Below are 14,153 nucleotides of genomic sequence, written 5' to 3' on the forward strand. Positions count from 1 at the left end.
TGGATATTCCGTACGGAAGACCAGCGAACTGACCAAAGTCCCAACACGAATACAAGAAACTATGTACGTCTCACCGATTCCCAGGAACATGCACCCAAACTTCCACATCGGACGGAGACAAGCCCGAGCGCAGGCGCTCGCGAGAAAGTATGGAAACCACCCCAATGTCTTGTACGTAGACGCGGCCAGCACCGCAAGAAGCACCACATTCGTCACCAGCGTAGTCGACAATCACGGGACCGAAATAAATGCATCGTCGGTTTCCAGAGTGAGCGCTGCGGAGGCAGAGGAACTAGCGATAGCGTTAGCCATCACGACGAGACCGCAGTGGGATTGCGTCATAGTTCTGACGGACTCTCAGACGGCATGCAGAAATTACCCCAGGGCCAATATTTCCAGGGCTGCACATCGCATTCTGAATGGAGCGCACCCGCTGCCACCATACATACAAATCGTGTGGACTCCGGGGCATGAGTCCTTACGCGGCAATCAGCAGGCACACGCCTACGCCCGAGCGCATGCACACCGGGAGCCGCGAGATGACCGCGCCGAGCAGTTCCAACCAGAGCCCATACCATTAACCTACACTCACATCCTACAACACTATCGCCTTTCACGAAGAACACTACCCCCACCTCATAATTCTCTGACGCGAGAGGAGGCCGTAATATGGCGAAAACTCCAAACAAACACATATCCACGTTTGAGTCTTTACCACGCCATACACCCTGCGCTGTATTCCTATAAATGGCCACACTGTGATCAATGTGCAACACTTTACCACATGGTATGGGCTTGCGCAAACACACCACAGCTAACACCCATAACACACCCCACCACACGGCAATGGGAGGCAGCGCTGTCCAGCTCCGACTCGACGGACCAGCTCAACCTGGTCAACCGAGCGAGAAGGGCAGCTAAGGCCGCTGGACTCCTGGACTGAGGGGACCACCCACTGCAGAGCGGGGGAGCTACCTACGCTCGCGTGCTCTTTTTATTAAAGTTTATTCTCTCTCTCTCCACAATGATTCCTACATCAAGCATGAAGATATAATGTCGGCTTAAAGATATTAAAAGCACTGTGCAGTGTGTACACCGATCTGACATTGCAATGGACAAATATATTTCTTGGCCACAAATTCTTGGATTCACTTTACTCGCTTCGATTTATCCATAGAATATGTGCCACTGGGCGCGTGCCCGTTCTTGGCCAATCATCCAGGATGAGGTATGTTCCACCACGGCATATAGAGTATCCAAGCCTTAAAGGGATACGGACACAAAATTTGGCAAGTGGTTTTTTGCGTCGGAACGAAAGTTAAACTGTTGAAAATGACGAATACAACACGCTGCTTTGAAAAAAATAACGAGAAACATGTTTTCGTTTTTGCAACTTTATGTTGCACCTTGCCTCCAAGCGGCCGCCGGCGAAAGCTGAAATTTGACGTCATAACACCCACCCACGCGCGCGCGCGCGGCCAAGGTCGGCCACAGCCGTCGCTGTGTTTCCGGCAGCGTTTGTTTAACCCCTTTCGGCGATCTTCGCACGTGGTCCCTCTGAAACGTTACCACCGTTCGGCGCTCCACGCAGGTGGTGTGTCTTAAATGCGCCTTCCCGCGGTCGTCGCTCGGTATTGCCGCATTCGTCGCGTCGGAAGGAAATGCCCAGACATTGCTGTTATAACAGCATCGTCGGTCGTGACGCGCCGTCGCACACGTTTCCCAGAGACGAGAAGGTGCGTAAACTTTGTATATCTACCTGTCAGCCATCACGCACAGCCTGGAGACCTCTAAAAATTGCTTAGTTTGCGCGGACCACTTCGTCGACGATGATTATGTGACCAGCCCGGCTGTGCTGAAAAGCCTCGGCATGCCACTCAAAAGGCAAAGCCTAAAGCCTGACACTGTCCCATCGGTCTTCTCACGAAAACGCAAGGCAGAAACGATCAGCGGCGCGTTTGAAAAGAGGAGGCGAAAAGATGTCTGTACTGTTTTCGTTCACTTGCAGCCTTCTTGTGCGAGGGCTTGGCTGGGGCAAGATGCCCGAGGCTGGGCACGAAGGCAGTAATGTCTTTAAAAATGTTGGCAAAGCGTAGTAAAACAATACAAGGCTAGCGTGCGCAAGCGCGACTCACGAGATCAGTCCTACATGGCAGCGGGGCAGACACACACACAGTTCTGCTTCTCCACAGGCTAAAAGCGTAAAAAAGAACGCCAGACAGGTGCTGCCATCTGTCGGGTGGCTGGCGAAGTCAACGTGAGAGTCTCGGAGGTACTGATACCTCACAGCATTTGCTCACGCCGACGGCATTAACAACTATTCAGTCATCCCCGCAGTGCTGAAGTACCCCGCAGCTTCCTCGTCTGCGTGCGCTCTTGAAAAAGCAAGTTTACAGAGGAAATGACAAATAATTCTTGCACAAGTGTCTGGTGCAGAGCGAAATATTCACGCTACGGTTCGCGAAAACCTGACCGGCACTTCCACGGCCGCCTGCTCTTCTTCGTCGCTTGACGCGGAAGGCTCGTAACCGTAAGCGGTAATATTTCTTGCCAAGTTGCAATGGTACTCGTCTTAAGACGTGTACTCATCGCTGGTAGAGGCACCAGAACTCGAATCCATGCTCGCGATGGCGGTGTCGGCGCGCTTCGAATGACCGCGGCCGGCTGGCTGGCTATCCGACGAGGGTGTCGTGACGTCACGCCTTCCAACTCCCGCGGGTTGGGCGGCGAAGCGTGCGCTCACAAAAACGCCAAAAATAAAGCCATCGGCTCAAAAATGAGCTGAGTGACTACTTATTTTCGGTGTAATCACACACTGAGGATTCATTTTCAGCATTTTCGTAAAATTTTCAGATTTTGTGTCTGTATCCCTTTAATTATGTTCACATGTGGCAAAGTGACACTCTAGCTCGCGACATTCAACAGTTTCTTTCGCTGATTAACACAGAATACCTTTTAGAAGACAATTTAAAATTACCACACTCTCTAAGTGTTCATATTTCTTCTCTTGTACATTTTGTATACTACAACATTTACTCACTGGGTAAATTATCCTTCGCGCGGCCGTGTTGTTCACGTGAGTGTGAGAACATTGTACCGACCGAAACCCTTGTTGCCTGAGGATATGGCGCTTGCACCTATGCCATAGCACCGAAATGGATTTTCTCAGCCAAGAAACTTCAAGCAAAGAAAAAGCATACTGCCGAAATACGCATTCTGGATAAATGGCCAAGAACGGGTATGGTTTGTATTTCGTCATAGCTTGTGAGCTATATAGTGCATTCAGATAAAAATTGCATGGCATAAGGTTGTCGCTTTAGAGTAGAGAAAGATAAACATTACATGGCATTACACATTACACAGCATTTCATGATCTTGAGCATTTCTTGTAAGCAAAATTCAATGCGTCGCTTTTAGTTCTCAAGCTTTTAAATAACTGCGTCACTACATCTCCGGTTTAAATACATTGCAACATGTGCGCTGAATGTGTATTAGTTTTTTATTTATATGGCCACTTTTCAGAACATCACTCTTCATTATGTGACGAAGGGATGCACGGAGAATGACACAGACAAGCCTATCTTACTTTTCCTGCACGGATTTCTCGACTTTTGGTACTCTTGGAACAGGCAAATACCTAGTCTTGGTGAGGAATTTTGGTAAGGATGACGTCTTTGTGAACTCTTGTAACGCATATGTGGCGTAGTTCTGAGCTGATAGAACTGAAAAAGCTTTATGGCCAGTGCAACAAACCGCATCTGAAATGCAGATTGGATTTTACTAGAAAGTACGCGCAAACGGATGAGAACGACTGTAGAAGAGCACAGGACGACTGATGTTTATCGGCTGGAAGCTTATTCAATAAATGTGGCGATATGAATACGTCACCGCAGTAACATGCCACGAAAAACCTTAGGGCCAGATGAGCATAAAAAACTGTCAGCCCTTCCATAGGGGTGAACATGGAAGACCAGCGAAGCTGTTAGAATTATGTATTTCCAATTATGACTATTAAGATGATATGATGTCATTGGTTATTTGAACTATTAAAGAATGAGAAATATATATGTTACGGTGGTTTTTATTTATTTAGTGACCACAGGGATACACCGCCATAGGGTGTACGGCAAAGGTTGGCACGTTCTTTATGATGATGGCGATGATAAAAATGTATTTATTTTAGGATGGCTGGAAGGCGTGTTATGTGGAATAGAAAGGGGAGAGGGAAGGAGAAATTAGAGCCGTCCTAGAAGCTGCGTGTCCTTGGCGAAACCCAAGAGTGAGTCCAGAATGGCCCTGTCGGAATCCGCCAATCCAGTTGCCGGCCTAATCCGCTCCTCATAGGAAGACACTTGCACCGCCCTCAGGTGGTGGTCCCGCTGCTTAGCGTAGCGCTGGCACTCCCAAAACAAATGGGCTGCGGATGGTCGCGTGGCCACGCCGCAGTCAGGACACCTGTGCGGCTCCTGGGGTGCTTATTCGTCCTCAAAGGCTGGCGAGGGTCCAGGTTCCTGCGATGGAAGGGAGTCAGGAGAAGGGAAAGTAGGGCGTCTCTCGCGGCGTGGCCGGTACTGCCGCCGCCACTCCAGCACGTCCGGTGTGAGCACGAAGCCGGAACGGAGCCTATGCAGCAGCACCTGCCCCGACCTGGGAAGACCCACGGGAAGTGGGTTTGGGTGTGGCGGGACACTCGCGCGGAGTTCCCTCTTGCGTCGGTTGGCTGCTACTCACAGAGCTCTGTCTGGGTCATACGGTGGTCCTTTTGTCGTGCTAGTTGTACTGGTGCTGAGGGTCCCTGAAGGATGCTGGGAGATGACGCGGTTGGAAAGAAGGGCGCGCGCCGCCTCATGGGCTCTCTCATTTCCCTCGATGCCCTGGTGACCAGGGATCCAATGAAGTGTTGCAGTGACCCCGCGGACCTCTGCACACCTGAAGGCCTGCTTGACCAGAACTTCTGATGAGGCTGTGTGGCGGGACTTGCAAGCATGCAGCGCATATTGGGAGTCTGTGTATATATTGATGTGTTTTCCATGCGTGTTGCTTGAGACCTGGTCTACTGCCCAGCCTATCGCCCGGAGTTCAAGTTCCGTTGGGTCGTCGTCATCAGCAGTTATGAACGTAGAATGTGTCGCACAAGAACCGACTACGTGGTAGGCGACTGTTCTTCATAAACACGTCACCAACGCCGCGCGCGTTCGGTGCGAACGTGGGCGAAACGATGCCGCCGTCGACAACACTTCTGCGCGTTGCTGGTGCTGCTACATGTCCAAGTTTATACAGCTCCTCAGAATTTTGAGCACTGACAGCCCATAAACAAATGTCATGAAACAAAACACCGGCAGCGCATGCCTCTTATGCTAAATATTCTCAGACTGAAGTATTAAAAGTGCGAAACAAAACTGCCGGTCACAAGATACGCATTTAGTGCCGCAGCTAAACGTCGCCTCCCCTCCCTCCCTCCCGTCCCCCCCAAGGCCTTTCGCGCGACGGAAGAAGTCGCGTTTGCTCTCCGCCAGTGTGTTCGCTTCCCGTGAAAGAGACGACGCTAGGGGGCCAAACGGTGCGGTCGCACTTCGCATGAGCTCCTGCCTCGACGCCTCATTTCACACGGAAAACCTCGACGTCGCCGAAAATGCAGTACTGCATCGTCTTCTACTAATTAAGTGAAATGCGTGGATAACCGGTTTTCAACCGTAAGTCCAAATTCCCCCTTCTCTGCTTGTTCGAAGATCCGCGGAGAAGAACGCTGCTCTAAGCCTAAGCGTCGTCGGGCCGACGGCCCGACGGAACACTGCTCCTGCTCGTGCGGGACACGCCAGGATGACTGACGACGACGTGTCTGCGACGATCGGAGCCACGACGCTAATCGAATAGAACCCCCAACGTGAAGACAATGCTACCGACCTCTCGAAAAAGAAAACCCTTGACAACGGGGGATGGTTCACTGCAAAATATCACAACTGAAGGCTGATCGCCGTTCCGGAGACTGGGACCGAAGCAGTGGGCAAATCAGTATCGAGCCAGCCCAAACTAAAGGGGAATCCCCTTCGCCAAAAGAAGCTACCTCCACTGCCGAAGACCGATTTCAGTCATCATTAGACTGAAGAATGGGCTCAACATCAGTCAACTGAGCACGCATCAGATGGCCCGGGCTATAACCAAAGCATGTGGAAACCCAGACATGTGCAACGAAGGCAACTTGCTTATACGGTTGCGCAACGGATCGAACATCGCCATAATCAGCACGCCAAGCATGGTGACTGCCAATGTTGTGCAGAGAGTCCCAAGTCAACGTTTTGGTGCAAAAGACTATGCAGTGACCGCTTACGCGGCAGCGCCGGACAATTCGTGTAAAGGTGTGATTCATGGACTGGACTCCGGTACAACGCCGACCGAATAACAAGCCCATCTTCGAGTACGTACCCGAGGAATCAAAATACTTTATGCAAGAATGCTTGGAAACTCCCAAACTGTGGTCATTACCTTAGAGGGCAAGATCGTCCCCCCGCTACGTTTACTACTACGGCTGTGATACACGTTGCTACCTCTACCTGTCATCGCGGCAAGTCTGCTATATATGCTTCAAGCCTGGGCATAGGGCGGATGTATGCCCGACATCTGACGCCGTTGTCTGCTCAAACTGCGCCGAACCAGTCATCGAGGACGTACACATCTGCGAGCCCAAGTCTGCGCTATGCAAGGAAGCACACCCCACACGGGCAATGGAGTGCAAGGAACGCCTCAGGAAACCGAAGAGCCCACGGGCGAGAAAACAAGAGGAACCAGGCGCCGAAGCCAGGAACGCCGGCGGACGTGGCCGGACCAGGAAACGCTGGTTCAGTAGGGGCTCCAGCTCGACATCCAGGTCCAGATCAAGGTCTAGATCCGCGTCCATGACCAGGCAGGCTCCGGAAACGAAAAAGAAGCAGCAGAAGAAGACCATAACCAAGAAGGAAGAAGACAGTAAGGTGAGCTGGAAAGCGCATCTTTTTTCAGCCTCTCCCACTGCTCCAAAGAGCACGAACACGCAGAACGACGAAGTAAACGAGCTAACGCAAACTATTCATGCTCTCAGGGCAGAAAAGGATGAGCTTAGACAGAAGCTCAACGAGCTCATAGATGAACTTAAGGCACTGAGAACCGGGCGGACAAAATCAAACCCACAAACAGACGAAACTCAGTCGGCCACCATAAGGCGGCAGGAATTCGCAACCACCATGGTAGCCATGAACAATGCACTAGCGAATCTTAGCAACCTCGTTTCTAACCTCCAAGAGGAGGCCCGCAAGGATAGAGAACGCCTAGTACAATTTACGGGCATGAAATCCAGAACTAAACCCTATACTAGGCCATCGGCTGACCATGGCGAGCTACCGTAAATGCTCGATCAAGTTGGAAACCCTCCATATATGGCAGTGGAACTGCCGCGGGATTCGCAGAAAGCAGGGTCTTCTTAAACTACACATCAATAGCTGCAGAGCTCAGCCAATCATAATCGCCCGACAGGAAACCGGCTGCTCACCCACTCTTGCGGGCTACTAAGTGTATGAGGGGCAGGGGCAAAGTAAGGTTGCGACGCTGGTTGCCAAAGTGGTCACCGCAATCAGACACGACATCGACGCAACGGACATTGACCACGTCTTTATTGAAATCATCACTCCGAAAAGAAGCCAAGAAAGCATCTTTCTCCTCAACAATTACAGCCCACCCAGCCAGAGGAAGGCAAACTTTGGCTACCTGCTACGCAAGGCCGAACAAGCAGCAGGCAAGGAGGGTCTCGTCATCCTGGGGGATTTTAATGCCTGGCACAAAAGCTGGGGCTTTGTTAAGGAAACTCAAAAAGGCAGGGATCTAGCCAGAGAAGCGGATTGCAGAAGGATCAGTCTCATCACAGACCACACCCAACCCACGCGAGTGGGGAACAGTATCAACCGAGATTCATGCCCAGACTTGACAGTCGCCAGAGGTGTAAGGGATGCTCGATGGGAAAATGACGGGGAAACGCTCGGCAGCGACCATTGTATTTTGCGCATTAAGATTAAAACCCTCCCGATCAGGAAAGACTTGGCCAGGCTAGGCTCACCGACTGGGTAGCCTATAGAAAAACTAGGGCGGAGTCCGAAGACCCTGAGATCGCAGGAATTACGAGCTGGGTCGCAGGAATCAAGGCAGACTGCAAAAGGCTATCCCGAGAGGTAGCCCTCACCACCAACACACCCGAGGTGGATACGCATCTGTTACACCTATGGGACGCCCAACTTTGGCTACTAAGAAGATGGAAACGGCAGAAGCACAACAGGAAACTCAGACTTAAGATCGTCGAGGTCACGAGACAAGCCGAAGAGTATGCAACAGAACCCTCAGGGCACAACTGGGACCAAAAATGCAACGAGCTACAGGTGACCCTAGGCTGGAAAAAGACATGGGCCCTGCTAAGGGCTCTTATAGACCCAACCATGACCAAGTCCGAAAATCGTAAGACGACCCAACGGATCGCGTACCGATTCCAAGGCACAGATCAGGAAATGCTAGAGGACATCAAGCAGCGCTATGCTGGGGATACAAAGGACGTCAACTGCAACTTGGCATACACGGGTGAAGTAAATCCCGCTTTAAATGAACCCATTACCACAGAAGAAGTCAGACATGCTGTGATGTCTGCCACAAAGAACACCACGCCAGGGAAGGATGGCATCACCAACGCCATGATAAGGAACCTGGACGAAAACTCTATCAAACGATTTACAGAATTCGTCATCAAACACTGGGAACGGGGGACCACCCCGGACGACTGGAGACATGCGGAAATAGTAATGATTGCGAAGTCCGGAAAGACTCCCTGCCTGGAAAATATGCGACCCATTTCACTAACGTCCTGCTTGGGAAAAGTATACGAGAGAATTATGCTTCAGAGGTTGGAGACTCACCTGGAGGATAACGAGCTCATGCCGCACACTATGTTTAGATTCAGAAAATGCCTCTCAACACAAGACATCCTCCTGCAGATCAAGGAAGAGGTGCTTACTAACATCCCGAAATACGGAGAAAATATCGTGCTTGCGCTCGATCTTAAAGCGGCCTTCGGCAATGTAAGTCATAGAGCTGTGCTGGAGGAGTTGAGCAACATTGGTTGCGGGCAAAGAATACACAACTACATCAAATCTTTCCTCAGTAACAGAACCGCCACCATTAATCTAGGAGGCATCAGGACTGACACCTTCAACATGCCCCCGAAGGGAGCACTGCAAGGTTCTGTGATATCTCCTATAGTTTTTAACATTGTTATGGTCGGATTAGCACGGAAGCTCGAAAAAAATGAAGTACTCAGGCATGCCATCTACGCAGACGACGTCACAATCTGGGTGACCAGGAGATCCTTAGAAAAACAAGATCTTCTGCAGAGTGCAGCAGATACAATCCACGCATACACCGAACACTGCGGACTTGCATGCTCCCCGGAGAAATCCGAAGTGCTCAGAGTCTACAGAACAGGATACAATCTGCAAAACTCCATAGACATCTACATAGGGGGGAAGAAGGTTCCGGAGGTATCCCAAGTTAAGATCCTTGGCATGTGGATACAAAGCAACTGTCGTGTGGATCACACGATCAGACAGCTCGCAATCACCACAGCGCAGACCACGAGGATGATCGCAAGAATCTCAAAGAGACGATGAGGTATGAAGGAAGAGGACACATGTAGGCTAGTACAGGCCCTCCTGGTCAGTAGGATTGTATACAGTGTCCCCTACCAAACCCCGCTCGAGGAGGAAAAGGAACAATTAGAGGCAATGCTCAGGAAAGCTTATAAATGCGCTCTCGGACTGCCGGTCAAAATCTCGACAGAGAAATTCCTTAAATTGGGCATAAACAGCACAGTGCACGAACACATCGAAGCTCACCTTCTTGCGCAGAAAATGAGGCGCAGAAATGAGGCCCAACGGGCAGGAACACGCTGAAGATACTGGGCATGAGGATGCTAGCAGAGAAATTAACAGCACGGAAAGCATACCTAAGGATATTCGAGAGATCATTCAGATCAGCTCGATACCAAAAAAAACATGCATCCTAAAATACACAAGGACAGAAGAAAGGCAAGATCGCAAGCACACGAAAGATATCTCGCGCGGAGAAAAGACGTGTTATACGTCGATGCGACCACATACAAAGAACACTCCGGGGCGGTAGTCAGCGTTGTTGATCACCAGCTTAGGGAAATCAATTAGCGCTTCGATCAAAGGCAACATCCTCGAGGCTGAGGAAGCGGGAATCGCACTCGCCATCACCCACCAGGGCGAAGAGGCAGAAATACTTACGGACTCGCAAGAAGAGTGCAGAAGGTACAGCAGTGGACGCATATCTACTGTGGCCATCCGCATACTCAAGACGAGAAAAATCACCTTCTCGAGATGCTTCATTACGTGGACACCAGGCCATGAGACTGTGACAGGGAACCAGCGTGCCGACGCCAACGCCCGAGCACTACGCCAACTGGGGGGCGCAGCACGACGGGGAACCGGACACAGTCACGAGACGCTATGGAGCAATTTTAGAAAACCAAAGAGCCCTAAGGAGCATCTACCCCCCTTCCCACAAAGACCTTAGTAGAGAGCACTCGGTTGCCTGGAGCTGAGTTTACTCAGCAAAATCTATCCGGCAACACATGACAATAAATACCCGCTATGCGGGGAACACGCGACGCTTTACCACGTTACATGGACTTGCCAAAAAAGTTGTCGCAGTTTCACCTGAAAGGCGAAGCATCAATTGCGATAGCAAAATTGTAGAGAGCTATAGGGAGTAATGATATTAGCTTTATCAGCTGTATAAACTTGGACATGCAGCAGCACCGGCAACACGCAGAACTGTTGTCGAGGCCGTCGGCGTTTTGCCCGCGTTCGCTCAAAATGCGTGCGGCGTTCGCTCAAAATGCGTGCGGCGTTGGTGACTGTTGCCGGAGCCTCTGATATAAATAGGCACTTAGTGCAGCAGCTAAACGTCGCCTCCCTTCCCTCCCCTTCCCCCCCCCCCTCCCGGCCTCTCGCGCGTCGGAAGAAGTCGCGTTTGCTCTACATATATGGTGATTGTAAAGGAGGAAAGAGACTCCTACTTCTGCAGCCCTTCAGGAGCATGGCGCAGAACGCGCGTTTGCTCTCCGCCGTGCGTTCGCTCCCCGTGAAAGCGCGCGTCCTCTCGCGCCCTTTCACTCGCACATACAGCATACGGCGTTTGGCGCTGAGCCGTGCTCCCTCAAGGGCTGCAGAAGATAGCGCCAACCTTTCCCTTTCCCTCAAGAACCACTTACCACCGCGGCGACGATTTTGGCGCTGAGCCGTGCTCCCTCAATGGCTGCAGAAGATAGCGCCAACCTTTCCCTTTCCCTCAAGAACCACTTATCATATCGGCGACGATTTCATCTCCATTGACGTCATACGGAACCTCACTCCGACGGCGACGACGACGGCGACGCCGACGGCAGAAATCTGCTTTTGAGTGTCCATATAATTGCTATCGCAATAAAACCAAAGGTAGCGCCAGTACACAAAACACCAACAACAGAGCAGTGGGAGGCTGCGCTATCCTGCTCGAAGCCTGAAGAACAGCTCAAGCTGATCGACAGCGCTCGCAAGATGGCAAAGGCCACAGGGGCCCTGGACTGAGGGCTCCACCTAAGCCTGGAAACCTCCTTTGTGAAAATAAAGTTTTATTGCGATAGCAATTATATGGACACTCAAAAGCAGATTTCTGCCGTCGGCGTCGCGGTCACCGTCGCCGTGAGGTTCCGTATGACGTCAATGGAGATGAAATCGTAGCCGCGTGCCGAACGCTGTATGTGCGAGTGAAAGGGCGCGAGGGGCGCGCGCTTTCACGGGGAGTGAACGCACGGCGGAGAACAAACGCGCTTTCTGCGCCGTGCTCGCTTAAGGGCTGCAGAAGTAGGCGTCTCTTTCCTCCTTTACAATCACCATATATGTAGAGCAAACGCGTCTTCTTCCGTCGCGCGAGAGGCCGTGGGGGAGGGGGGGAGGAAAGGGAGGCGACGTTTAGCTGCGGCACCAAGTGCCTATTTAATATATCATAGGCTCCGGCAACAGTCACCAACGCCGCACGCATTTTGAGCGAACGCGGGCAAAACGCCGACGGCGTCGACAGCAGTTCTGCGTGTTGCCGGTGCTGCTGCATGTCCAAGTTTATACAGCTGATAAAGCTAATATCATTACTCCGTATAGCTCTCTACAAATTATTCATTCATTCCCCGTGAAAGGGAGCGTCCCTCGCGCGCTTTCACTCGCAGATACAGCACACGGCCAATGAGAGTTTTAACGCGATAGCGTCTAGGGCCCCGTGTCGCAGAAAATCTGGCGTCGGCGTCGGCAATGCCACCTGCGGCTGACAAAATCATCCCCAACCAGGCAAGCCCTCTAAATATATTTTACCACTAAAGTTGCTCCCACTCTGTCTTCCATTCCTTACAAAGTTATTCCTCGGAATTTTGAGAGTGACAGCCCACAAACAATTGTCATGAAACAAAACACCGACAGCGCATGCCTTTTATGTTAAACCTTCTCAGGCTGAAATATTAAAGGTGCAAACGATAAAAGGAGGCTGGCCCACGAAAGAGGTCGCGTTCGTACCAGAACGCGCGCCTTCGTGCATAGCGTTCACCGCCAGCGTTTCCCGGTAAATATTACGGTTACATAAGCGGCAGTTGCCGGGAAGTGTGAGAAACAGTCACGGATCTTTTAATGCTATCACGTTCCACTCTCGAAGGCGAGGCTTGAGCCTCCTCCAAATTTTTTCGACACGCGGACAGCACCATCGGAGACTGAGCCCTTGACAGCTTCACTGTAAAAACATTCTCCATCAATGACGTCTACTTTTCTTGACAACAGGCCGAACGAAACATAACTTCAAATTTGGCCGCTTTACCATCGTTCTACAGATGGCACTGTTTGATCTACATATTTAGGGAGCCTACATGCAAGCACTGTTTTTAGGGTGGTGACAACTCCAAAATTTTGAGCGCTATTTACGCCAAATTTGGTGAGTAGCCATTTTGATTCCCAATTTCACTAGAAGTCGCGGCGCATTCCTGCTTTCTTTTTTGTCACGCTCTGATGTACCCATTTTGGCACGCGATCTATTAAATTTCTTTAATTTAGTTTTGCACCAATGCGCACACGAAACCTGCATACATCTTTAATATACTAGTTGCCTTTTCCTTTTATTTTAACACATCAAACTTATTTTTTTCCATAGCATACAAAGCAACAAGTTATAAGGCACGGTCGTGCTCATGGTGGTATTTTCTCATGCCAAGAATGTGAACTGCATTAAACATTGTCGTTGCCTTCCACTTGTACACACTATATAAAGGGCGTTTTATTGCGATAGCAATTATATGGACACTCCAAAGCAGATTTCTGCCGTCGGCGTCGCCGTCGTCGTCACCGTCGCCGTCGCCGTCGCCATGAGGTTCCGTATGACGTCAATGGAGATGAAATGATGATAGAATGCATTTTTCTCTCGACAGGCTGACATTTGCAAACGAGCATTCCCTGGTGAGGTGCCAATTTCTGTTACCTCGTCTATTTTTGTTTAACTTTGCCTGGTGTAAATATTTATATCAGCATTTATTGACCTTGCTAATGGAACTCTCAATTTCTTCTTCCCTTCAGGTGTGAACTAATTCTGCTTGTTCACAGTCTAGTTGCATGGCCGCACTTGAACCTTCCGCCCCATTTAGAAAGTACAGCAGCAAAACACACTTACATACCTGCCAGCCCTCCCAACAATTTCGTAAAACTAGCAAATTAGGAGTGCTTTTACGATTTCATGAATATTGCGTCCAACCTAAACTTCAAGCTCAGGTCGCGATGCAACGCATAGCCGCAACACAGTACTTGAGTGGTGCAAGCGGGTTTGAGGCACACGGACGTCAGAGGAAGACGAAGCCGGACAAGGTAGCTCCGCGCCCACTTCTGCGTTTTCTACGAAAATCCAGAAAGTCCAGCATCCTTCCTTTGAAAATCTCCGAGTAACGCTTCCTCGCCTTGCGGAACAGGTGCATCCATCCCAAATCGCACTCCGCAATATATTTCGCGAATAAATGATGTAGTGCTATAGCTAGCCCGCCTGCCGAGTCGGCGCCT

The 14,153-nt window shown here is 50.6% G+C and overlaps 1 protein-coding gene across 1 annotated transcript in view; it reads left to right on the top strand.

Moving 5' to 3' along the window:
- The window catches only part of LOC125946939 (epoxide hydrolase 4-like), a 64,374-nt gene that overhangs the window by 35,521 nt on the left and 14,700 nt on the right, over positions 1–14,153 (top strand). The window contains exon 2 of the mRNA XM_049671143.1: positions 3,523–3,659. The gene's annotated coding sequence lies outside the window, so the exon portion shown is untranslated. The remainder of the gene's footprint in view (positions 1–3,522; positions 3,660–14,153) is intronic.

The sequence above is a fragment of the Dermacentor silvarum genome, chromosome 7, assembly GCF_013339745.2.
Source record: "Dermacentor silvarum isolate Dsil-2018 chromosome 7, BIME_Dsil_1.4, whole genome shotgun sequence".
NCBI lineage: Eukaryota > Metazoa > Arthropoda > Arachnida > Ixodida > Ixodidae > Dermacentor > Dermacentor silvarum.